Raw genomic sequence first — 26,373 nt, 5'->3', positions numbered from 1 at the left:
CCTGTATCCGGTTTCTCTGCTTAGGAACGAGTCCTGTCCCCTGTATCCGGTGTCTCTGCTTAGGAACGACTCCTGTCCCCTGTATCCTGTGTCTCTGATTAGGAATGACTCCCGCCGACTCCTGTCTCCTGTATCCCGTGTCTCTGCTTAGGAACGACTCCTGTCTCCTGTATCCCGTGTCTCTGCTTAGGAACGACTCCTGTCCCCTGTATCCGGTGTCTCTGCTTAGAAACGACTCCTGTCCCCTGTATCCAGTGTCTCTGCTTAGGAACGACTCCTGACCCCTGTATCCGGTTTCTCTGCTTAGGAACGACTCCTGTCCCCTGTATCCAGTGTCTCTGCTTAGAAACGACTCCTGTCCCCTGTATCCAGTGTCTCTGCTTAGAAATGACTCCTGTCCCCTGTATCCAGTTTCTCTGCTTAGGAACGACTCCTGACCCCTGTATCCCGTGTCTCTGTTTAGGAACGACTCCTGTCCCCTGTATCCCGTGTCTCTGCTTAGGAACGACTCCTGACCCCTGTATCCCGTGTCTCTGCTTAGCAACGACTCTTGTCCCCTGTATCCCGTGTCTCTGCTTAGGAACGACTCCTGACCCCTGTATCCCTTGTCTCTGCTTAGGAACGACTCCTGTCCCCTGTATCCCGTGTCTCTGCTTAGGAACGACTCCTGTCCCCTGTATCCCGTGTCTCTGCTTAGGAACGACTCCTGTCCCCTGTATCCCGTGTCTCTGCTTAGGAACGACTCCTGTCCCCTGTATCCGGTGTCTCTGCTTAGGAACGACTCCTGTCCCCCGTGTCTCTGCTTAGGAACGACTCCTGTCCCCTGTATCCCGTGTCTCTGCTTAGGAACGACTCCTGACCCCTGTATCCCGTGTCTCTGCTTAGGAACGACTCCTGACCCCTGTATCCCGTGTCTCTGCTTAGGAACGACTCCTGACCCCTGTATCCCTTGTCTCTGCTTAGGAACGACTCCTGTCCCCTGTATCCCGTGTCTCTGCTTAGGAACGACTCCTGTCCCCTGTATCCCGTGTCTCTGCTTAGGAACGACTCCTGTCCCCTGTATCCCGTGTCTCTGCTTAGGAACGACTCCTGTCCCCTGTATCCAGTTTCTCTGCTTAGGAACGACTCCTGTCCCCTGTATCCCGTGTCTCTGCTTAGGAACGACTCCTGTCCCCCGTATCCCGTGTCTCTGCTTAGGAACGACTCCTGTCCCCCGTGTCTCTGCTTAGGAACGACTCCTGTCCCCTGTATCCCGTGTCTCTGATTAGGAACGACTCCTGTCCCCTGTAATAATAATAATTAGGTGGGTCCTTATATTTCTCCTATTTCATACATAGTGTGTATAATACGCATGTGTGAATTGGAAATGTGTTTTTTGCATATCCCAACTCCCCCTGAGACACCCTCGGTATGTGTGTGTGTTTTTGGTTTTATTATCATTAGTCAGAAAATTCTGACAAGTGGGGTCATTTCAAAAAGGCTATTTTAGGGGTTAGGGGTTAAATTTAGGGTCAGGGTTTTGGGGTTAAGGTTAGGGAAAATAAGGTTTTGAATGGGAATCAATCAGTTTGGTCCACACAAGAATAGTAAAACAAACATATGTGTGTGTGTCCTATATCTTCTCTCCTAGGAGCAGCATGTGGGTAGAGAAGAATGTCTGAGCTCTGGTCAACATTACAATAACAACAGGATTCCTTCCACAACACACACTGTGTTTTATATAGGGGAGAGAGAGAGAAAGAGACAGAGAGATAGAGAAAGAGAGAGGGGGGAGGAAGAGAAAGAGAAAATGAGAGAGCGGAGGGGAGATAGAGAGGGTGTAAAAGTGAAGAGAAAGTGCAAGAAAGAGAGAGACAGAGAAAGAGGGAGAGTGAGAAGAGAGCTAGCGAGAGCTAGGGAGAGTAGAATAGCACACATCACTAACCAAACAATTAATCAGCAGAGGAGTGGGGAGGGAGGGAGGGAGGGAGGGAGGGAGGGAGGGAGAGAGAGAGAGCTGGCTGGCTGTTTGTCTGGCTCTCCTCTGTCTCTGTCTTTTCAGCTGTCTCCCAGCCAGCCCAAGCAGTACCTTACACTCTGAAATAGCTCAGAGAAAAGATAGTGGAGGAGGGGGGGAGAAAAACAGTCTTGCCTGGTGACATATGGCTGCACAGCATTCACTTTCTCTGTCATTTCCTCTGCCTCCTCCTCTTGCTGCCTCTGTCTTCGCTGACTCCTCTCTCTTCTGCCTCTTCCTCATCTATCATATCCTCTGCCGCTGCCTTACCTCTCTACCTCAGCACAGTCTGACTGTCTCAGCTCAGCATTACTGAAGGGAACAACAATCCATTTACCTCCCGAAGTATGGTTACAAACAGTGACACCACTGGAAACGTCATTTGCAGTAAATAAAATTAATCTGTGTGTACGGCGTATGGGTAATGGTACGTCGCCTTAGCACAGCCTCACTCTTGTGGTTGAGAGAGAGAGGGAGAGAGAGGTGGGGGAGAGAGAGAAGTGTTTGTTCATAGAACATAGAACAGGGATTTTTATTCCATAAAAATAAACCACATTTGTAGAGGTTTGACCAAAATTGCTCCGTTTCAGTAAAACAGCAGCCGCAGCGGCGATAATGACAAATGGTTTTACTCATGGTGTTCCACTCAGTTGCTATAATTACAGCAGTAGTGCCTCTGGTCAAACTGAGGCCAGAGAATCCATTCAGTCAGTCAGCGAGCCAGACAGTCTTTTCATTCATTCAGTCAGTCAGTCACAACAGATTTGATTTAACCTTTAAAATATCCAGGAAGTACAATTGAGGTAAGGAGACTTTTACGAAGAAGAGCTGGCATGTAATATAGTGTACCCAATCCATTAACCTGTTAATGATGGAGAAAGTACAATAAGTTCAACTCCTCTCATTTGAAATCCAATTGTATTTGCGCCGAATACAACAGGTGTCGACCTTACAGCGAAAGGCTTACTTACATACAAGCCCCTTAACCTCTACACTATGAACTGGTGCAGCCGCCTGCAGTCAAACCTACTCCATCCCTCTCATCCCATGTTACTGAATCGGGTCTCCCAGAGGTCCTGATTGGAGGATTACAGATTTCCTGCTGAATACCTCATTATTCTGGGAATCTTCCAACCAGGACTTGGGAATTTGGGGAAAGTTGCTGGAATACACATGGGAAGTAAAAATGCATGGAAGGCGGGTCACAAAAGAGCAAAATAGTCTTAAGAGTGATTGGCTAACAAACTGTAAACCACTTTAGATAACCAGCTAATCTTCTTCGCACCACTTTAACTAACTAGCTAATCTTCTTGGCTAACCGTGGGGTGGAACAATTGGCTTATTTACAATTAATTAGCAACTGTAAATCTCTACTCTAGAAAACTCTAGAAAAAGGTGTCTCCAGTAATGTTTGCTTTAAAAAAAAAATGTTTGTCAAATCGTATTTGCAACCCTATCCACTTTGTTCTTGTCATTGATGTTGTGGCGTGAGCTCGTCACACAGTGTGGGGCACACCTGAGCCACCCTACCTGACGTAACGGTGAAAGCCTCCAGCAGTGCCAGGGCCTGGCTGCCAGGTAACTAAGCTGAGACACATGCCAGCGGGGACCACAGTCACACACCTGGACCTCTCTATCTATCTATCTCTCTCTCCCCCTCTCTCCCTCTCTCACACACACCTGGCCATCAGCACAGTACAGTTACACTCATAAACAAATAAACAAGCGAGGTGACAAAAAAGAAATAGATTCAGATTTGGATCAGTTTGGTTAAATGTGACTTGTTTCAGGAAGCTAGGCGTATGTTGCACGCCACTACTTTACAGGAGAGGGATTTGAACCTAATAAAAAATATATATCAAAATTGAAGGGACTCCCAAGTGGCACAGCGGTCTAAGGCACTGCATCGCAGTGAGGCGTCACTACAGACCCTGGTTCAATCCCTGGCTGTATCGCAGCCGGCCACGACAGGTGCCTTAATAACAAATGTGTATGCCATGAGGCGGCGCACAACTGGCCCAGCGTCGTCCGGGTTAGGGGAGGGTTTGGCTGGCAGGAATGTCCTTGTCCCATTTTCAACAACAACAAAAAAACACAATTTAAAATGTTGCTACATAAGACCGATATGTGAGGCGGTGGGTCACAAATGGAAAAGAGATAAACAACACACGACAAGCCTGAAAACCAAGACAACCCATGCTATTGTATATAGACCATGTCTTAGGCATTGAACATCAGTAAATATGTCAAATTATATCTACCTGTCTTTGCAGCTATGTTTGTAGCTGTCCAAAGGTGGTAGGGCAGAGAGTAAAGACAGACAGAGTGAGTGAGAAGACAGTTGAGAGAGAGCAGAGAAAGGGCAGAGAGTCAGAGGATGAGTATAAGGACCAGTGGCCTGGCTTTGGCTTTGAGGGCAATGAAAGAGAGCGAAAGAGCAATAGAAAGAGAGAGATAAAGTGAAACCTACATGAGACAGACACACAAACGAAAGAGAGAAACTCAGACTACAGGCGGTGGAGGTTGTGCTTCCTCTCTGTCTTCTCTGTACTGACATAGACACTCAAGGCTAGAGACTCTGAATTTCCTGTTGAACTGCCTGAGCTTCCTGTGGGCTCTGACCCTTGTCTCCCCTCTGTTGGATCTCTGTCTCCCCACTCAAATCTCTGAGAGCCACAGCCATCAGAAAAAAAGTGGAAGGGACAGGCAGGGCAGTCAACTGCAACTGGCTAGCTTCAGAGCTCTGACCCAGCACTCTGCAACACACAATCACCACAGTACAGTCCAGTCAGCTGGGGATATGTGGGATGGATGATGGACACATTCTCTACACTGAACACAATGATGTTCAAAGGGAGTCAGCACTTCAACAAACACTTTTAGGGTGTGTGTCAACTTATGCCTTTTAAAGGGATAGTTTGACATTTTGGCCCTTTTTTACTTACCCAGTCAGATGAACTCATGGATAGAATGTGTATGTCTCCGTGTCCAGTATGAAGGAAGGTAGAGGTAGATCCTGGAACCATTGCCGACTAGCGGCAGCACAATGACTATAAGTCGACAGGAGAAGCTTGCATGCGGCAAGAAACAAACCAATTCTTTCCACGAGTTCATGTGACTCTGGGTAAGTAGAAAAAAGTACTTAATTGCCAAAATGTTGAACTAGCCCGTTGAGTGCAGCCACTCTGCTCAGCAAACAAACTAAAACATTCTTGATACAGTGTGTTGTCAAACTGGGAGTGTGGGACCATTACACACTCATAGTAGACAGAGCATGTATAGAAGAGAACTGTGCTACTGTGCTGTGTAGGCAGGCTATAAATCGGTGCTGTTAAAATGTAATAAAATAAAAAAGTTCAATTATGTTATCAAAATGGGACTTCCCACTACAGACAAGAGTAGAGAGAGAAAACAGAGCATGTACTGTCGAGTTGGCTACGGTGCTACTGTAACTGAAGGTCTATAATATAGTAGTCTACTGTACTACTGTGAGGTAGGTGAAAGTGGAAGACTCAGGGTATGAATCAGCGGTTGGGGAAATCCAATCAGGCCAATCCAGTCATATCCTGAAGAATCCTCTTAGTGGAGAAATCCCCTGTTCCTGCACTACAGGTGTAACCCTGACACTGTTGCACACAGTGCATTGACCTATTGGGCAGATACACACACTCTCTTACACACACACACACACATATCAACACACATCAACACACATATCAACACACATACACACACACACACACCAACAACCAGAGCATGCTCTGGTTTTCAGGGGAAATGGAAAGGCACCCTGTGACGGGACTCACTTTTGGACGTTAACAAGGCGACACCATCTCAACTCCTCCTCCGCATTTACTGGATTGGTTGAACAGTGCAGAAGAGCTCCTGCCCTGACAGTTTTTTATTCTTCTCGTCAATACCAGAATGTGGGGGATCTAGTCTCGGGTGTATCTTTTACACCTGCTACGTTACATTATACTTCCAGATGCCAGAGAATATATAACTTTTCTGTGGAAACAATTTTCATATACTCTTAACCCTTAATGCTTAGAATAGCCAATTATATTTCCAACAACCATATCATTTGGTTGGCTTTTTTTTTAATGCTTTAGGCTCAACTTGTTACGGTGCGTGAATGAGGACCCAAAAGCGAATTAACGTAAACAGAGCTTCTTTAATAACAAAACAAAACGTAGGCTCAGATGGACCGGCAGGTTCCGACAGGACAGGACAAGGTTGCAGCAAACATGACGATAGTCTGGTTCAGGCATGAACAACACAAACAAGAATCCGACAAAGACAGGAGCAGAAACAGAGAGAGATATAGAGGACTAATCAGAGGGAAAAAGGGAACAGGTGGGAAAAGGGGTGACGAGGTAGTTAGGAGGAGACAAGGCACAGCTGGGGGAAAGAGGGGGAGAAAAGGTAACCTAACAACGACCAGCAGAGGGAGACAGGGTGAAGGGAAAGGACAGAAACAAGACACAACATGACAGTACATGACACAACTTGAGGGTTAAACTAATGCGTTCTGGAAATCGGATTAGATACATAGTTAAATGCCAAAAATATGTTGTTTGCAATGTCGCTAAGCAAAAAACAAGCAACCATGACATCAATTGCCACTACAATGTCAAAACATGATTTTGCCATGAGTTCAGTTCCATTTGCTTGATTTTGCAGACCTACGACTATGGTGTATTGTCATTAGCTAGCTAGCATGCTAGCGACGCTAACCAGCTAGCACTCTTGAGAAACAAGATTATCTGGTCTGATGACACCAAGATTGAATTCTTTGGCCTGAATGCCAAGCCTCACATCTGGAGGAAACCTGGCACGATCCCTATGGTGAAGCACGGTGGTGACAGAATCATGTTGTGGGGATGTTTTTCAGCGGCAGGGACTGGGAGACTAGTCAGGATCAAGGGAAAGATGAATGAAGCAGGGTACAGAGAGTTCATTGATGAAAACTGCTCTAGAGCGCTCAGGGCCTCAGACTGCGGCGAAGGTTCACCTTCCAACAGGACAATGACCCTAAGCACACAGCCAAGACGACGCAGGAGTGGCTTCGGGACACATACAACAACACAGAGTTACACATGGAGTAAAACAAACATACAGTCAATAATACAGTAGAAAAATAAGTCTATATACGATGTGAGCAAATGAGGTGAGATAAGGGAGGTAAAGGCAAAAAAAGGCCATGGTGGCGAAGTAAATACAATATAGCAAGTAAAACACTGGAATGGCAGATTTGCAGTGGAAGAATGTGCAAAGTATTAATATAAATAATGTGGTGCAAAGGAGCTAAATAAATAAATAAATAAAGTAGTGGAAGAGCTAGTTGTTTGGGCTAAATTATAGATGGGCTATGTACACGTGCAGTAATCTGTGAGCTGCTCTGACAGCTGGTGCTTAAAGCTAGTGAGGGAGATAAGTGTCTCCAGTTTCAGAGATTTTTGTAGTTCGTTCCAGTCATTGGCAGCAGAGAACTGGAAGGAGAGGCGGTCAAAGGAAGAATTGGTTTTGGGGGTGACCAGAGAGATATACCTGCTGGAGCGCATGCTAGGGTGGGTGCTGTTATGGTGACCAGCGAGCTGAGATAAGGGGGGACTTTACCTGGCAGGGTCTTGTAGATGACCTGGAGCCAGTGGGTTTGGCGACGAGTATGAAGCGATGGCCAGCAAACGAGAGCCTACAGGACGCAGTGGTGGGTATTATATGGGGCTTTGGTGACAAAACGGATGGCACTGTGATAGACTACATCCAATTTATTGAGTAGGGTATTGGAGGCTATTTTGTAAATGACATGGCCGAAGTCGAGGGTCGATAGGATGGTCAGTTTTACAAGGGTATGTTTGGCAGCATGTGTGAAGGATGCTATGTTGTGAAATAGGAAGCCAATTCTAGATTTAACTTTGGATTGGAGATGTTTGATGTGAGTCTGGAAGGAGAGTTTACAGTCTAACCAGACACCTAGGTATTTGTAGTTGCCCACATATTCTAAGTCCGAGCCAACCAGAATAGTGATGCTGGACGGGCGCGGGCAGCAATCGGTTGGTTTTACTTGTATTTAAGAGCAGTTGGAGGCCACGGAAGGAGAGTTGTATGGCATTGAATCCCTGGCTTACCCTTGTTTGACCTAACACATTCAGATCTGACCAGCTTCATAACCTTAGCTAAACATGACCTGAAACCCCCTTACACACACACAAATTCCCTCCCTCCCCTCTCCCTTACCCACTCACTCGCCCGCCCTGTCCAGCCGTTGCCCCTGGCAGTGCATATCCTCCCACAGAAGCACTAACAGCTCTAAGAGCTTGGCTTCTGAGGTGCTTAATTGTCCCAGAGAGGCCATTAGAACACTGTTAGAATGTTAGACTGGAACGTTAGAAAGAATGCCACAAGGCTCTATGGATCCCCTCCACCACATGCTCCAGTGGAGCCGAGGCAGCGCATTACATTACATCACCAGGCGAGTCACTGCTGAGTGATGCAGAGGAGGAGACGAGAGCGAGGACAGAGAATTCATCAAGACACATCAGGAACACAAGGCTAATTTAACCCCCCCCCCCCACCACCCCTCACTGCTTCAGGCCTCTCTTACACCATTCTTCCGTTTCTCTCTCCCCTTCTTCCTCCCTCTCTTTCTCTCCCTCTCCCTGTCTTTCCCTCTTCTCTCTCCCCCTCTCGCTTGTCTTCAGAGACAGTGTCTCTATGTGACAAAGGCATCGAGATAAACAGCCGAGGGTGGGGCCCAACTGTAGTTGGCGCTGACTTGGCACTGCGCTTACTTGAAATGCTGAATGACATTGTGCCAGTACATTTTGACTTTGTGCCAGAATTGTGTGAGTACTAAGTGATGAGCAAAGCCTTCTGACTACCCACAGTGCAACAGAGAAAATATATGAAACACTATATAATAGTATATTGGTGTATGACATCAACAGTGTGAATTAAGAATGAGGGTGCCAGTGTAAGTGCTGTGGTATTTCTGGTTGTGCTTCAGTCAATTCTAAGCAGCTGTGGTAACACACTGTACACCAAGAAAGCAAAGGTAACTGAACTAAATGACTAACACTCACTAAACACACACTAAATGAGTAGCACTCACTTCTGTCATCATGAAGTGCTTTGAGGGACTAGTCAAGGATCATATCACCTCTAACTTAACTGAAACCCTAGACCCACTTCAATTTGCTTACCGCCCCAATAAATTCACAGACAATGCAATCGCCATCGCACTGCACACTGCCCTATCCCATCTGGACAAGAGGAATACCTATGTAAGAATGTTGTTAATTGGCTATAGCTCAGCATTCAACACCATAGTACCCTCCAAGCTCATCATTAAGCTCGAGACCCTGGGTCTGAACCCCACCCTGTGCAACTGGGTCCTGTACTTCCTGACAGGCTGCCCTAGGTGGTAAAGGTAGGAAACAACACCTCCACTTCGCTGATCCTCAAAACTAGAGCCCATGACTGCATGGCCACGCACGCCTTCAACTCAAACATCAAGTTTGCATACGACACAACAGTAGTACGCCTGATTACCAACAATGACGAGACAGTCTACAGGGAGGAGGTGAGGGCCCTGGGAGTGTGGTGCCAGGAAAATAACCTCTCACATAACGTTAAAAAAAACAAAGGAGCTGTTCGTGGACTTCAGGAAACAGCAGAGGGAGGACCCACTTATCCACATCGATAGATGTTACTGCACTGTTAGAGGTAGAAACACAAGCATTTCGCTACACCCGCAATAACATCTGCTAAACATGTGCATGTGAAAAATACAATTTGATTTGATTTATAAACAGAAGTATGTGGACACCCCTTCAAATTAGTGGATTAGACTATTTCAGCCACACCTGTTGCTAACAGGTGTATAAAATCAAGCACACAGCTATGCAATCTACATAGACAAACATTAGCAGTAGAATGGCGTTATTGAAGAGCTCAGTGACTTTCCACGTGGCGCTGTCATAGGATGCCACCTTTCCAACAACAAGTCAGTTCGTCAAATCTTTGTGCTGTTATTGTGACGCTGAAACGTCTAGGAGCATAAAACGTCTCAGCCGCGGGGTGGTAGGCCACACAGGCTCACAGAATGGGACTGCCGAGTGCTGACGAGCGTAAAAACCGTTTGTCCTCGGTTACAACCCTCGCTACAGAGTTCCAAACTGCCTCTGGAAGCAACGTCAGCACAATAACTGTTTTGTCGGGAGCTTCTTGAAATTTGTTTCTATGGCTGAGCAGCCGCACACAAGCCTAAGATAACCATGTTCAATGTCAAGCGTCGGCTGGAGTGGTGAAAAGCTCGCCACGATTAGACTCCGGAGCAGTGGAAACGCATCCCACGGAGTGATGAATCATGCTTCAACCAGCTAAATATATCATCTGACCTTGAGTCTTGAAGTCTGTGAAACATTCAGTGCATTCAGAAAGTTTTCAGACCCCTTCCCTTTTTCTACTTCTTGTTATGTTACAGCCTCATTCTAAAACGGATTAAATAAATAAAAAATCCTCATCAATACCCCATAATGACAATGTGAAAACAAGTTTAGACATTTCTGTAAATGGATTGACAATACAAAACAGAAATACCTTATTTATAGAAGTTTTCAGACCCTTTGCTATGAGACTCAAAATTGATCTCAGGTGCATGCTGTTTCCATTGATCATCACTGAGACGTGGACTCCAATCAAGTTGTAGAAACCTGGGGTAATTTCAAATAAATGGACATGATTTGGAAAAGCACACACCTGTCTATATAAAGGTCCCACAGTTGACAGTGCATGTCAGACCAAAAACCAAGCCATGAGGTCGAAAGGAATTATCCGTAGAGCTCCGAGACAGGATTGTATCGAGACACAGATCTGGGGAAGGGTACTAAAACATTTCTGCAGCATTGAAGGTCCCTAAGAACACAGTGGCCTTCATCACTCATAAATGAAACAAGTTTCTAACCACCAAGACTCTTCCTAGAGCTGGCCAAATCAGGAGAGAAGGGCCTGGTCAGTGAGGTGATCAAGAACCCGATGGTCACTCTGACAAAGCTCTAGAGTTACTCTGTGGAGATGGGAGAACCTTCCAGAAGGACAACCATCTCTGCAGCACACCACCAATATTTAAAACATTTTTATTTCACCTTTATTTACCCAGGTAGGCCAGTTGAGAACAAGTTATCATTGACAACTGCGACCTGGCCAAGATAAAGCAAAGCAGTGCGACACAAAAAACAACACAGTTACATATAAACAAACGTACAGTCAATAAGACAATGGATGGATATAGGTCTATAACAGTTCGGGTCTAGAGTGTCTCCCCCTTTGAAGAGGGGGATGACCGCGGCAGCTTTCCAATCTTTGGGGATCTCAGATGATATGAAAGAAAGGTTGAATAGGCTAGTAATAGGGGTTGCAACAATGGCGGGGGTAAATTTTAGGAAGAGCATCAGCTGTCTGGATTTGGGTGAAGGAGAAGCGGGGTGCGGGGGGGGTTGCTGCAGGGGGTGCTGAGATGTTGGCTGGGGTAGGGGTAGCCAGGTGGAAAGCATGGCCAGCCGTAGAAAAATGTTTATTGAAATGATCGATTTTCGTAGATTTAAAATCGTGGTGACAATGTTTCCTATCCTCAGCGCAGTGGGCAGCTGGGAGGAGGTGCTCTTGTTCTCCATGGACTTTACAGTGTCCCAAAACTTTTTGAAATTAGTGCTACTGGAAGCAAATATCTGTTTGAAAAAGCTAGCCTTAGCTTTCCTAAATGACTGAGTGTATTGGTTCCTGACTTCCCTGAAAAAGGTGCATATCGCGGGACTATTCAATGGTAATGCAGAACGCCACAGGATGTTTTTGTGCTTGTCAAGGGAAGTCAAGTTTGGGGTGAACCAAGGGCTATATCTGTTCTTAGTTCTACATTTTCTGAATGGGGCATGCTAATATAAGATGGAGAGGAAAGCACTTTTGAAGAGCAACCAGGCAAACCTCTAGTGACGGGATGACGTCAGTATCCTTCCAGGATACCCGGGCCAGGTAGAAAGGCCTGCTCGCTGAAGTGTTTTAGGGTGCGTTGACAGTGATGAGGGGTGGTCGTTTGACCGCAGACCCATTACGCATGCAGGCAATGAAGCAGTGATCGCTGAGATCCTGGTTGAAGACAGCAGAAGTGTATTTAGAGGGCAAGTTGGGCAGGATGATATCTAAGAGGGTGCCCATGGTTACGTATTTAGGGTTGTACCTGGGAGATTCCTTGATAATGTGTGAGATTGAGGGCATCTAGCTTAGATTGTAGGATGGCCGGGGTGTTAAGCATGTCCCAGTTTAGGTCCCGTGGCAGTACGAACTCTGAACATAGATGTGGGGCAATCAATTCACATATGGTGTCCAGGGCACAGCTGGGGGCTGAAAGGGGTCTATAACAAGCGGCAACGGTGAGAGATTTGTTTCTGGAAAGGTGGATTTTTTAAAGGTAGAAGCTTGAACTGTTTGGGTTCAGACCTGGATAGTATGACAGAACTCTGCAGGCTATCTCTGCAGTAGATTGCAATTCCGCCCCCTTTGGCAGTTCTATCTTGTCGGAAAATGTTAAAGTTAGGGATGGAAATTTCTGGATTTTTCGAGGCCTTCCTAAGCCAGGATTCAGACACGGCTAGGACATCCGGGTTGGTGGAGTGTGCTAAAGCAGTGAATAAAACAAACTTCGAGAGGAGGCTTCTAATGTTAACATGCATGAAACCAAGGCTTTTACGGTTACAGAAGTCAACAAATGAGAGCGCCTGGGGAATGGGAGTGATGCTGGGGGCTGCAGGGCCTGGGTTAACCTCTACATCACCAGAGGAACAGAGGAGGAGTAAGATAAGGGTACGGCTAAAGTCTAAAGGTTAAAGGCTAACAGGACAACGGCCCTAAGTACAAAGCCAAGACAATGCACGAGTGGCTTCGGGACAAGTCTCTGAATGTCCTTGAGTGGCCCAGCCAGACCCTGGATTTGAACCCGATCAAACATACCTGGAGAGACCTGAAAAATAGCTGTGCAGCAACGTTCCCATCAAACCTGACAGAGCATGAGAGGATATGGAGACATGAATGTTGTGTCATATCAAAGCAGAGGTTGTGCTCTTTTAAACTAAGTTAACTTGTAATCTTCATTTGTTCTTTGAATTTGTTATTTTTGAGCCATCTCTGTTTGTTTGTTTGAAATGTGTGAGAAAATTAGCTTTAGCTTGAAAATGCTCAGTAATCTACACATTCAAAAATTATATTGGGATCTAAAGCTTTAAAGAATTCTGAATTTTGACACACAAAACTATTCAGGCAACATGGATCTTCATCCATCGGGGAATTGAATGTCTCAGAAGCTTGATCTTATCATCTAGCCACTAAGTTAGCAAACCAAATCCACAGCTGGAGCCCTAAGCTGGATATAATTGATTTGCCACATTTTAGACAGTTAACTTACATCTAGCTATAAGCAGTAGTGTAGCACGCACACCCTCAGCCCTAGCAAAGCGGGGGGCAGAAGCAGTACTGAAAATCATACCTTCGGTATATATGGTATATCGCCTAAAGAACATAATCCGAACCCTCTCACAGCAGGGGACATAAATATTATGTACATTTAAATTTCATCCCGATGCCTTTCTTCCAACTTCCATCAATTTGAATAAGCTCTCTCTCTCTCCCTTGGGCCATGTGTGACTGTGAGGTGACTGTTATGAGTGAGTTTCCCTCCCTCTCTCTCCTCTGTGTCGACTGTCCAAGTCTTACCCCTGGGGACTCTGAAGGGGGGGCCAGGGGGGGGCTCTGTTTGACCAAGCGTGTCTAGGAAAGTCACACACACACACACAGTTTTTTGAGTATGAGGACTGAGTAGTACACGAGCTGCAAGCTCCTGGCCTGTTTGCCTGCCTGTAAATGCATGCAGTAAAACCTGCATGCATTTCTTTATGTAGTCAAATAAATGAAGAAGTGCCAGTCTGCGCAGGAGCAGGTCATATGAGGACTGTTGTTCTATTCCCCTTTCGGTGCCTGGTAATGTCAGAGCAGAGCAGAGCTGCTTCCAGGCAGCTGCATGAAGGACGCTTCACATTGACTGCATCCCAAATGGCACCCTATTCCCTATATTATGCACTACTTTTTACCAGAGCCCTGGTCAAACATAGTGCACTAAATATGGAATAGGGTGCCATTCGGGATGCAGTTTTGACTCCACACTGCAGCCAGGGAGAGAGAGAGAGATTTATTTATAGCTGATCAAAAGTCCCTGTTGGGCTGTGGGCACTGTGACGGTCAGGACCGATGGGGACAACTACACTGACTGGCTACGCACGCACGCACACACACACACACACGGGTCTCTTGTAAGATGAGGCATGATGGCTCGATCATCTCTGCTTTCTCTGCATGAATAATACAGATGCCAAGATGGGGCTTGGTGAGGTTTCACCACATCATACTGGGCAGAAAGAGAGAAAGAGAGAGTCCCCCAGTGACAATCTTGATAATGTTTATTTTAATTATGGTTTTATTGTAAATGTATCACTTAATCTCCAAAGCACACTTTGGCAATATGTACATTGTTACGTCATGCCAATAACGCAAATGGAATAGAATTGAAGTTAAGAGAGCGAGAGCGTTCATCATGTGTAAAGCGTTGTGCGCTACAAATAGGGTCACTGCCAGAGATCCAGCCTGTGTGATTAGCCCCTCCCTCTCTGTCACTTCTCAGTTTGTCATCCATCACACATACACGCACCAACCCCTCTTCCTCTTACACTTCATACAAAATCACCTGTTAAGCGAGATTTTCTCTAGTCGAACAGAAAGAAAGGAAAAGCGACACTATCATTAAAACTAATCAGCACTTCTTTATTCCTGCCTTTTTGCCGGCATCGCCATGGAAACCCACTGAGAGCTGTCACTGGATATCGACAACATTGGAACATTGGAAAGGAGGATGTGGAGGCAGAGAGATAAGAGGGGAGAGAGAGGGGGGGGTATGAAAGAGAAAAATAAAGAGACAGAGGGGGGATGGAGAGGGAGGGAGAGAGTGGGGTAGAGAAAGAGAGAGAAATAAAGAGAGAAGGATAAAGAGCCTAACGGAGTGTGTGTAAGGGGGGTTGTATAGTTAAGGCTCTCTGAAGCGTTGTCAATCAAAACCACCTCATTGAACTGTCAATTGATGATCTCTTAAGATTTCCAATGCAATCAGTAGTAATTACCAATACTTCCTTTCGCAACATATTCGGTTATGGTTGATCAGCTTACTTTTGCCATGTAATATGAGAGAATATAGAGGCTTCTCCGTTACAGCAGTCAACACGGGTGCATTTCACCTGGCAACAATCCACCGAGGCTCAGGTACTGTAGATGTCCTCTATTCTATTCCCGCTAACCCTGTGTGGAACACACCTTGAAAGATAAGTATCAGCAGCAATTCCCCAGCTATAGCAGAACACCCTTTAGAGTCATACCACGGTCACAAGTTAATGTTTTACCTCTGTCCATTCAATGACTAACATAGCCAAGCCCACACACCCTCCCTCCATCCAGTCATAAAATATATGGACTCGTCGTCAGCAAAGTTAAGATGGCACAAGAGCTTCTCCCAGTGAGAATACATGACAACATACTTTTAACACAGCCCTCCAATAGGTCTTACAATCCTGCTCTACTATGTTCAGTGGGAATAGTTAGACACCGGAGCAAACTGGTGCCAAAGATGAGAATGAGACCTTATTTGTGTGTGTGTGTGTGTGTGTGTGCGCTGTGTGTGGTTCTTCTGTGCTGAAGCCATCTGGGTGACTGTGGTGATATAAGGGTCACCAAAGGCCACGCTGGTAGGCTACAGACTAGAGAAAGCCACATGTTGTATGGGGCTGGGAATTACCAGGGACCATATGATACCGATACTTAGGTGCCGATAGTTCTCACAATTCTATATGTATTGCAACGCGATATATGTATTGCGATTCGATGTTCCAAACATATTTCTCACCATATGTCTGCTGCAGAGGGACAAGAGGGAGCCATGATCAGTCGTGGAAGTATGTGCTGAAAACAAATTGGCTCCCTATTTAAAAAGAAGGTGGAGAGCAAGCTATGAAGGAATAATACTGGAGTTTTGTTGCAGGTACAGCAAACTAGCGGAAAAATAACATTGCGATATTGTCAAAACAACACGATATATCGTCAAAAATAATATACCAAAATGTAACTGCATAGATGTTTGCCTCATTGGTAATGTTGTAGAGGATAGATAACACAAGTCTCCATGGTAATGTTTGACAAACAAACACTGACAGGTTTACAGACTTTTACAGCTAACCCAAAAGAGATGTGGTACATTTCAGCTACCCTACCCCAGAGACACCAGAGCTCGTTCCTACAACAAACATGGTGTTTTCAACTTTCCAGAATAGAACAGAACAAGGATATGGAAAATAAAATGTATTTGCTGGTCTATTGTTACAACTCAATTCACTCATGCTACTCACAAACAAAGTTTGCCGAGCCTCCAAGTAATAGGTAACATGAGTATTCAATTTGCGAACTAGGCAAAAAGGAAACAATGGCCTCTTGGACCTCTGCTATCTTATCTACATGAAATGTAGACCAGGCTATAAGACAGACTTGTTAGATAACACAGTGAACAGTGCCAGAATGCACATACCCTGGGCTCAGATCTAAATACTATAGGAAACAAACAACAAGGGGATATAAAGAAGACCATTCATTGTCAAAGTTTCAGCCTGTGGCTGTAAGTCACTGCAGCTGTAGGTCACAAACACTTCATACGGATCATGGACCTCATACAGGTGGTTAAAGTGTGATCATATCTGGAACGTGACAACTAGGGGTGTGCCGACATGGCCAGACTTGTACTGGTAATCGTTTCTGTAAATTGACAGTTGATAGGTCAGATCAAAAAAATGAAAATGTTCTAATATGCCTAAGTAGATGTTGGCAAAAATATCTATCTCCCTGCACATTTATAGACCAAACAAGCTGCTGATTAAGAGCCATGGAGGGGTGTGTGTATGTGTGTGTGTGGCCTGTGTCTCCTCAACTTGCAGCGGGCAGAGAAGCATGCTATCGGTCAGAATGCGCATCGATGTTTCATTCCTTCTTCCATACCCTCGCCCCGCTTGTTAGATATTATGCACATTGATAGCGTGATAGCAAACGTCCTTGCCATTTCATTTAGCATAGCAGCAGGCTAAAAGGAGGCAGCAGCAGTCTCAATGACCAGACCGAAAAAGAGAAGTGAAAAGTGATTGGGTGAAATGATGAAGTGAGTAGACAAGAGAAATACAGCCTCACTCTATCTGATCCTGCTGCTCTGATTAACGCACAGCCCGGCCTCGTCTTTACAGACAAGCACACTAGCCAGTTGACTTATTTACACCCCGTAGGACCTCACTTGACTGACTGGCATTAGAAAGATGCTGGCTGGCATTCGAAAATGTATATATATATATATATATATATATATATATATATATATATATATATATATATATATATATATATATATATATATATATATATATATATATATATATATATATTTATTTATTTATTTATTTTCTCCACAGATAATTACCAAAAATACTCGGATTATAATCGTATCCAGAAAATTGCCCATATCCGTTACGATACTCGTTTTGTCTGACTATTCGGCACACATCTAATAACAACTAACACCTTTGGGGCACACAGGTGATCGCGTAAACATTTCCGGAAACCAAGGCTTCCATCAACCCAAGCCCAGGTTGATTGCTCACACACTTTTCAGTTGTGCCCACACATTTTCTGTAGGATTGAGGTCAGGGGCTTTGTGACGGCCACTCCAATACCTTGACTTTGTTGTCCTTAAGCCATTTTGCCACAACTTTGGAAGTATGCTTGGGGTTATTGTCCATTTGGAAGACCCATTTGAGACCAAGCTTCACCTGATGTCTTGAGATGTTGCTTCAATTTATCCACGTAATTTTCCGACCTCATGATGCCATTTATTTTGTGAAGTGCACCAGTCCCTTCTGCAGCAAAGCACCCCGACAACATGATGCTGCCACCCCGGTGCTTCACAGTTGGGATGGTGTTCTTCGGCTTGCAAGCCTCCCCCTTTTTCCTCTAAACCTAACAATTTTTATTTTTATTTTTCCTTTATTTAACCAGGCAAGTCAGTTAAGAACAAATTCTTATTTTCAATGACGGCCTAGGAACAGTGGGTTAACTGCCTGTTCAGGGGCAGAACAGCAGATTTGTACCTTGTCAGCTCGGGGGTTTGAACTCACAACCTTCCGGTTACTAGTCCAACGCTCTAACCACAATGGTCATTATGGCCAAACAGTTCTATTTTGTTTCATGAGACCAGATGACATTTCTCCAAAAAGTACGATCTTTGTCCCCATGTGCAGTTGCAAACCGTAGGCTGGCTTTTTTATGGTGAATTTGGTGGGGCAGTGGCTTCTACCTTGCTGAGAGGCCTTTCGGGTTATGCCGACATAGGACTTGTTTTACTGTGGATATAGATACGTTTGTACCTGTTTCCTCCAGCATTTTCACAAGGTCCTTTGCTGTTGTTCTGGGATTGATTTGCACTTTTCGCACCAAAGTACGTTCATCTCTAGGAGACAGAACGCGTCTCCTTCCTGAGCGGTATGACAGCTGCATGGTCCCATGGTGTTTATACTTGCGTATTATTGTTTGTACAGATGAATGTGGTACCTTCAGGCGTTTGGAAATTGCTCCCAAGGATGAACCAGAGTTGTGGAGGTCTTGGCTGATTTATTTTGATTTTCCTATGATGTCAAGCAAAGAGGCACTGAGTTTGAAGGTAGGCCTTGAAATACATCCACAGGTACACCTCCAATTGACTCAAATTATGTAAATTAGCCTATCAGAAGCTTCTAAAGCCATGCCATTATTTTCTGGAATTTTCCAAGCTGTTTAAAGGCACAGTCAACTTAGTGTGTGTAAACATCTGACCCACTCAAATTGTGATACATATTATTTCACTTATAATTCACTGTATGTAAACAATTATTGGAAAAATGACTTGTGTCATGCACAAAGTAGATGTCCTAACCGACTTGCCAAAACTATAGTTTGTTAACAAGACATTTGTGGAGTGGTTGAAAAACGATTTTTAATGACTCCAACCTAAGTGTATGTAAACTTCTGACTTCATGTGTACATATCTATCATATAGCCTATCCCTTTACATGTTTATAATTTGGAGGACCTGTTCAAGTGTAATGTTTTGAAAGGAAGTGATCCTAAAGCTCAATAACATAAAAGCTTTTCTAGTATGAACACAATGGGGGCAGTGGCTACTTCAACAAAGCATGAGATTAAATTCCTGCAAGTGTTGGATAGCAGCAGAGCACTCGCATCAAATTAATTGTTACTGTTAGATATACAGCTCTCCTGGCCTAATTGCAGGTTGACCCCTATTGTCATGAGTCTTGCCCTGGAGGCAGAACTGAGCGGTTTCTGCTAGATGGGCCAGCTGCAATGTCAAAATATCATAAAAAATGTAGGAAAACAAAAATGTGCTTTTTAGTCTTAATTTAAGTTAGCAGCGTGTCGGATCTGAAGTTGACCACTGTTTTGTTACTGAGAATTTTCTTGCAGTGGTTTTGAGTTTTAAAAGGGCTTCTGTAGTTTGTCAATTCCACTTTGGAATTTCAGAATTGACTCGCCCTAACCAAAAATGTATCAACCCCTACAAAAATGTCCATCAATTATGATCCACATAACAATTCACATGTCCTGTTGCTGTAGGATTATTCTTCTGCTGTCGGAAACTGGCTCAAATTAAGATCCTACATCTGTAACACATGTGAAACATGATTAGAAATCTAGCATGAAGAGTCTTCATCAGTCTTCTCTTGCCTACAGGGATAAATTAAACTGTTTACGTGGTAGGCCTACAGTAGTCCTATGATATGCTTATAGCAATTACTATAGTATCCATGATGTCCACTACACATACTTGGAACAATTCAAATAAGATGAAAGGTGAGAGACACTGTTGTCTCTCAACCATCCCGTCCTCTCGCCTTCCCTTGACTTGAATATGTAAGATGATTTATTTAAAAATAACTAATTGTGAAACCTTAAAATCAGAATGTGGTGGTAGCCTGTCATCGCTGTGGTTTTACTTCATGAATTATGTCTGTAACGTGGCAGAGAGAATCGTAACATGGAAATTGGAATTCGAGATTCATGAATTGGCCAATTGTGCATACAAAGGCCTTGTTAATATAATTCAACTTTGTGCAATCACCCCAAACAGAGGACAAGACGAGACATTCACATTACATAGCTCATAATTACTGTACGCTTGGCAAAGCAGGTCATTTGAATTAGCGGAATACCATCTTAATTCTCTAAGACAAATGAAGCTGTGAAATACTATCATATCTTTACAGTCGTAGCACATCAATAACGTGAAATGGTCAAAATTGTAACATTAAAGACCTAATACTACTATAATAGTCCTGCTGGTACTAGATTATACTATTCACACAGTAATGTATCAGGATTCATGGGTCATTCTAGGGCTATTATCCCACAGATGGCCCAGGCAGGTTGACTGGGCTACAGTCCCTAGTTGCATGTTTACATCTCAAGACGTCCCATTTCCGATCAACCAGCTGTGGGCCAATGTTGGCCATAACCGGCTACAGGGTTTTCTTTGAATTCAAAAGGGAAGTCTGTAAAGTGTGCGTGCACAAGCAAATAGACCTATCTATGAACTATCAGCAGTATCTTTTTATACTATGCCTACTGTGGTATGTGGTAACTGTAGTCAAGAAATACAAACACGAGAGAACACATAATAATGAAAAACATAATTTGCATAGCATGATTACGGAGTTGAGCCGAAAACTAAACGTAAACAATGTACACATTGTGTGGGTGTGTGTGCGTGCGTGTGTGCGTGTGTTATAGGCGTATTACTCAACTATTTTGTTTATGCTGGATCATCTGCACAAAAACAACAGAATGCATATCCAAAATGAGGTAGGCTACTTTTCATCGGCTTCAACCAATGTCTGAAAAATAGCGGGGCTGCTCAAGATGAGTTTTGATTCGACACAGCACGATGGACAAGGGAGCAGCCACCGACGCAAGCTGACTTCACAAAATAACAGTCGATATAGCCACAGAAAACATTGGCTAAGTATTTCGTTTGTTTATAAGAAAGCTTCACAAATGTGAGCGCTTTCTTTCAACACAGCACTCATTTTAGAGGTAATATGGGAGAGAAATCGCAGTTTATTGTCCCTGCCTGGCGTCTGAATTGTCGCTGTCATACTTTATACCATTTTAACATGACCGTTGTGCACATAGTAGCAAAAATGAAGGCATGAACCTCCGACAAATTCCTATGCACAAACGCATTTGAATTTGAAAAGGACGACAGGAATTCTAACGGAGCCTCGTTCGTGAATCCCTGCCCGCTATTTTGTTACCTCTCGGCTGCGGTCGAAGCAGGCAAATAGCAACAGGCCAGGGATGGAGGGATAAAGGAGTCCGCGCAGACACACATTCCTATTCGTTTTCTGCACACACAGTAAGGAAAAATGTCTTACCGGGCTTTACCTCATAAAGCTTGGATTTCTTCAAGGTCTATTTTCTGCCTGACGATGATGCTTTAAGTTGTTAAGCTGTCTGAAGACTGAAAGGCGGAAACAGGAACTGGGAAAGGAGACTGCTACGCGAGCCCGAGTAGTCACTCCGCTCTGCTTGGCCTCTACTGGGGCTACTTGAATTGACACAGGGCTGCATTGCGCATGCTTGAGTCACTTCAATGAGCGGTTTCGAGCCGCACACAGTCTTCTGATGCGTTGTTAGTCCAAATTTGAACCTATTGAACGAAATTGTCTTCTACACTTTTTTTTATATGGGGGTATTTGATATTACCAGAATATAAGTGGATATTGAACAGATCAATTCGGTGTCCAAAAGTGGGTGTAATAACCAGGTGTCTTCATGATATCAATGTGTGAGGCCCTGAAAAATCAGAAGAAAGTGTGTAATCACATAATTCAATGAGGACATTTATCTTTATAAACTGATGACTCTATCTGGCATTTTTAGGCGCCTTAAAAGTTAATGATATCCCAGGCTTAGAAAGAGTAGGTGGGCAGGTGGGTATATTTAAGCAATAAAGCCAGAGGAGGTGTTGTATATGGCCAATATACCACGGTTAAGGGCTGTTCTTAAACACGACACGGAGTGGCTGGTCACCTTACCTTAGTTGAAATTTCCCAGCAGCAGCACACTGTGCCCGTATTCGTGAAGCATCTCGGAGTAGGAGTGCTGATCTAGGGTACGTTTTTCCTTTTAAATCATTATGAATAAAATAACAGGGGGGACCTGATCCTAGATCAGCACTGCTACTCTGAGATAATTTTTGAATATGGTTACTGAACCACAAATAACCTCAGATTATTTGACAGGTCTACATCTGCATGGAACACGCAATCCAAATAATCTATAGGCCTATTACTCTTTGGTAATAAAGCAAATGTGGCAGACATAACTGGCACTACTAGTGGTCGTTTTCATAAACCAACGATGATGTGCTAGTTCCACCCAGTGGTGATAGCGTTGTAGTACAGTCTTGTTCAGAAGAGCTACGTTTCAAAAGAGAGTTCGTTTTTTCAAGCACAATTGTCATAATACTGGGTTAAATATCTCCTTTACATTTATGTTATATTTTTAGCTGCAGGTCCAATGTATTGACAACTATTCGTGTTCATGACAACAATGCATGTTCAATGCATGTTCAAAACTGAAATGTTCATGATCAAAATGAAAGAAATCTGAAAAGACAATGGCCCTGCTTCTTTACAGCTTTGTGGCAAACCATCCAAATAGATTAAAAATTGTTACACGTGATATGCATTTAAGTCCTACTACTACAGAATGAATACCAATGTATTTTTGAGAAGGGGGCGTGGGAACGAAGATTGCTCGTGCTCTTGCACATGCGTTATGAAACTTGTGTTTCATAGCAACCAGACAGGACAACATGGTGAGTTGTTTGGCTAGTAAAAAATCAAATTAAAAGTTCTGGGGATGTTGTTTAACAATAGCAAACTACCTAGGCTATCTAGAAAGATTACGTAGCAAGCATGTTATTTTCACCCAATCAAAGTTAACGTTGCACAGTATTGATTACATGATTACAAAATTCTAGACCACCTTTACTCCACACACAGAGATGCCTACAAAGCTCTCCCTCGCCCTCCATTTGGCAAATCTGACCATAACTCCTGATTCCTGCTTACAAACAAAAATGAAAGCAGGAAGCACCAGTTACTCGGTCTATAAAAAAGTGGTCAGGTGAATGGCATTGAGGAGTACACCACATCAGTCACTGGCTTTATCAATAAGTGCATTGAGGACGTCGTCCCCACAGTGACTGTACATACATACATACCCCAACCAGAATCCATGGATTAAAGGCAACATTCACACTGAGCTAAAGGATAGAGCTGCCGCTTTCAAGGAGCGGGACTCTAACCCGGAATCTTATAAGAAATCCTGTTATAACCATCAAACAGGCAAAGCATAAATACAGGACTAAGATTGAATCGTACTACACCGGCTCCGACGCTCGTCGGATGTGGCAAGGCTTGCAAACTATTACAGACTACAAAGGGAAGCGACTGTGTGATCACGCTTTCCACCGCCGATGTGAGTAAGATCTTTAAACAGGTCAACATTCACAAGGCTGCTGGGCCAAACGGATTACCAGGACATGTACTCCGAGCATGCGCTAACCAACTGGCAAGTGTGTTCACTGACATTTTCAACCTCTCCCTGACTGAGTCTGTAAAACCAACGTGTTTCAAGCAGACCACCATAGTCCGTGTGCCCAAGAACACTAAGGTAACCTACCTAAATGACTACCGACTCGTAGCACACGTCTGTAGCTATGAAATGCTTTGAAAGACTGGTCATGGCTCACATCAACACCATTATTCCAGAAACCCTAGACCCACTCCAGTTCGCATACCGCACCAACAGATCCACAGATTACGGAATCTCTATTGCACTCCACACTGCCCTTTCCCACCTGGACAAAAGGAACAATATGTGAGAATGCTATTCATTGATTACAGCTCAGCGTTCAACACCATAGTGCCCTCAAAGCTCATCACTAAGCTAAGGACCCTGGGACTAAACACCTCCCTCTGCAACTGGATCCTGGACTTCCTGACGGGCCGCCCCCAGGTGGTAAGGGTAGGTAACAACACATCCGCCACGCTGATTGTCAACACGGGGGAACCTCAGGGGTGCATGCTCAGTCCCCTCCTGTACTCACTGTTCACTCATGGTTGCACGGCCAGGCACGACTCCAATACCATCATTATGTTTGCTGATGACACAACAGTGGTAGGCCTGATCACCGACAATGATGAGACAGTCTATAGGGAGGAGGTCAGAGACCTGACCATGTGGTGCAAGGACAACAACCTCTCCCTCAACGTGATCAAGACTAGGGAGATGATTGTGGAATACAGGAAAAGGAGGACTGAGCACGCCCCCATTCTCATCGACGGGGCTGTAGTGGAGCAGGTTATGAGCTTCAAGTTCCTTGGCGTTTTCACATCACCAACAAACTAACATGGTCCAAGCACACCAAGACAGTTGTGAAGAGGGCACGACAAAACCTATTCACCCGCAGGAAAATGAAAAGATTTGGCATGGGTCCTCAGATCCTCAAAAGGTTTTACAGCTGCACCATCGAGAGCATCCTGATGGGTTGCATCACTACCTGGAATGGTAACTGCTCGGCCTCTGACTGCAAGGCACTACAGAGAGTAGTGCATACAGCCCAGTACATCACTGGGGCCAAGCTTCCTGCCATCCAGGACCTCTATGCCAGGCAGTGTCAGATGAAGGCCCTAAAAATGGTCAAATACTCCAGCCACCCTAGTCATAGACTGTTCTCTCTGCTACCACACGGCAAGCGGTACCGGAGCGCCAAGTCTAGGTCCAAGAGGCTTCTAAATAGCTTTTATCCCCAAGCCATACGACTCCTGAGCAGCTACTGTCTACCCAGACTATTTGTATTTCCCCCCCTACACACTGCTGTTATTATCTATGCATAGCCACTTTAATAACTCTACCTACATGTACATATTACCTTAAATACCTCGACACCGGTGCTCCCCGCACATTGACACATTGACTCTGTGCCGGTACCCCCCGTATAAAGTCCTGCTATTGTTATTTACTGTTGCTCTTTAATTATTTGTTATTCTTATCTCTTACTTTTTGGGGGATTTTATTAAAACTGCATGGTTGGTTAAGGGCTTGTAAGTAAGCATGTGACAAATACAATTTGATTTGATTTGATGTTTGCTAGGTAGTGTCATAAGAGAATGATGCACGAGCCTAGCTAATGAATTTTGCTAACGTTAACGACGTTAAAGAGATACAGTGCTTCAGGATTTTGGCAAAGACACATTACGTTATCTAGCTACTTCCCCAGAGTCAATAGAACTCATGAATACCCAAGGGTGGCGTTAAGGGGGGGGAACATGAATGATTGTCTATCATTTTTAAACTGTTAGACAAAAAAATCTGTGATGAAAATTAAAACGTATAATCATAAATCAGATCAGGCATCCCTACCCAACCATCCCGTTTGTACCCCCCCCCCCCCCACCTCAAAAACAAAAGCGATACGGTTCTAGGTGCATTTACCTTGCTTCCTAACATTCATGCCCACTATGTGAGCACCCTACTACGGCCCTCTATCAATGGGGGCCGTCCTGAGTGCTTTATGGAAGGTCTAAGATATTTTTTAGTATGTGGATTAGGATGTACCTCTGTGCAACTGGTGATTGAAAATAGGCACCTGGTAACCCAAAAATAAAAATACGGTTCTAAGTGCATTTACCTTGCTTCCTAATATTCATGCCCGCTATGGGAGTACTCTACTATGGCCCTCTTTCAATGGTGGCCGTCCTGAGTGATTTATGGAAGGTATAACATATTTTTTAGAATGCGGATTAGGATGTACCTCTGCACCTGGTGATTGAAAATAGGCACCTGGTAACCCAAAACCAAAATACGGTTCTAAGTGCATTTACCTTGCTTCCTAATATTCATGCCCGCTATGGGAGTACTCTACTATGGCCCTCTTTCAATGGTGGCCGTCCTGAGTGATTTATGGAAGGAGATGTACCTCCGTTTACCTCTAATCAGATGAGGCATCTCTACCCAACCATCCCATTTGTATGTATTATATGTATTCTATTAAGACGTTTTTCTTTTAGTATGGTAACCTTTGTAGGAGCGAACGTTAAACCTAAAATTGTCTTTGTTTACGCACTTCCTAG

The 26,373-nt window shown here is 44.3% G+C and overlaps 1 protein-coding gene across 4 annotated transcripts in view; it reads right to left on the bottom strand.

Annotated features, from left to right (window-relative positions):
• Nucleotides 1–21,780, bottom strand: part of LOC110498325 (alpha-(1,6)-fucosyltransferase) — a 118,145-nt gene extending 96,365 nt beyond the window's left edge. For 2 of the 4 annotated variants that reach the window (XM_036954610.1, XM_036954612.1), the window contains exon 1: nt 21,604–21,780. The gene's annotated coding sequence lies outside the window, so the exon portion shown is untranslated. The remainder of the gene's footprint in view (nt 1–21,603) is intronic. The other 2 variants (XM_036954611.1, XM_036954614.1) reach the window with 1 other exon arrangement.
• Between the last annotated feature and the right edge of the window lie 4,593 nt (nt 21,781–26,373).

This window comes from Oncorhynchus mykiss, chromosome 19 (genome assembly GCF_013265735.2).
Source record: "Oncorhynchus mykiss isolate Arlee chromosome 19, USDA_OmykA_1.1, whole genome shotgun sequence".
Classification (NCBI taxonomy): Eukaryota; Metazoa; Chordata; class Actinopteri; order Salmoniformes; family Salmonidae; genus Oncorhynchus; species Oncorhynchus mykiss.
Note: the sequence above shows the minus strand (reverse complement) of the source record. Positions and strands in the feature narration are given on the sequence as shown.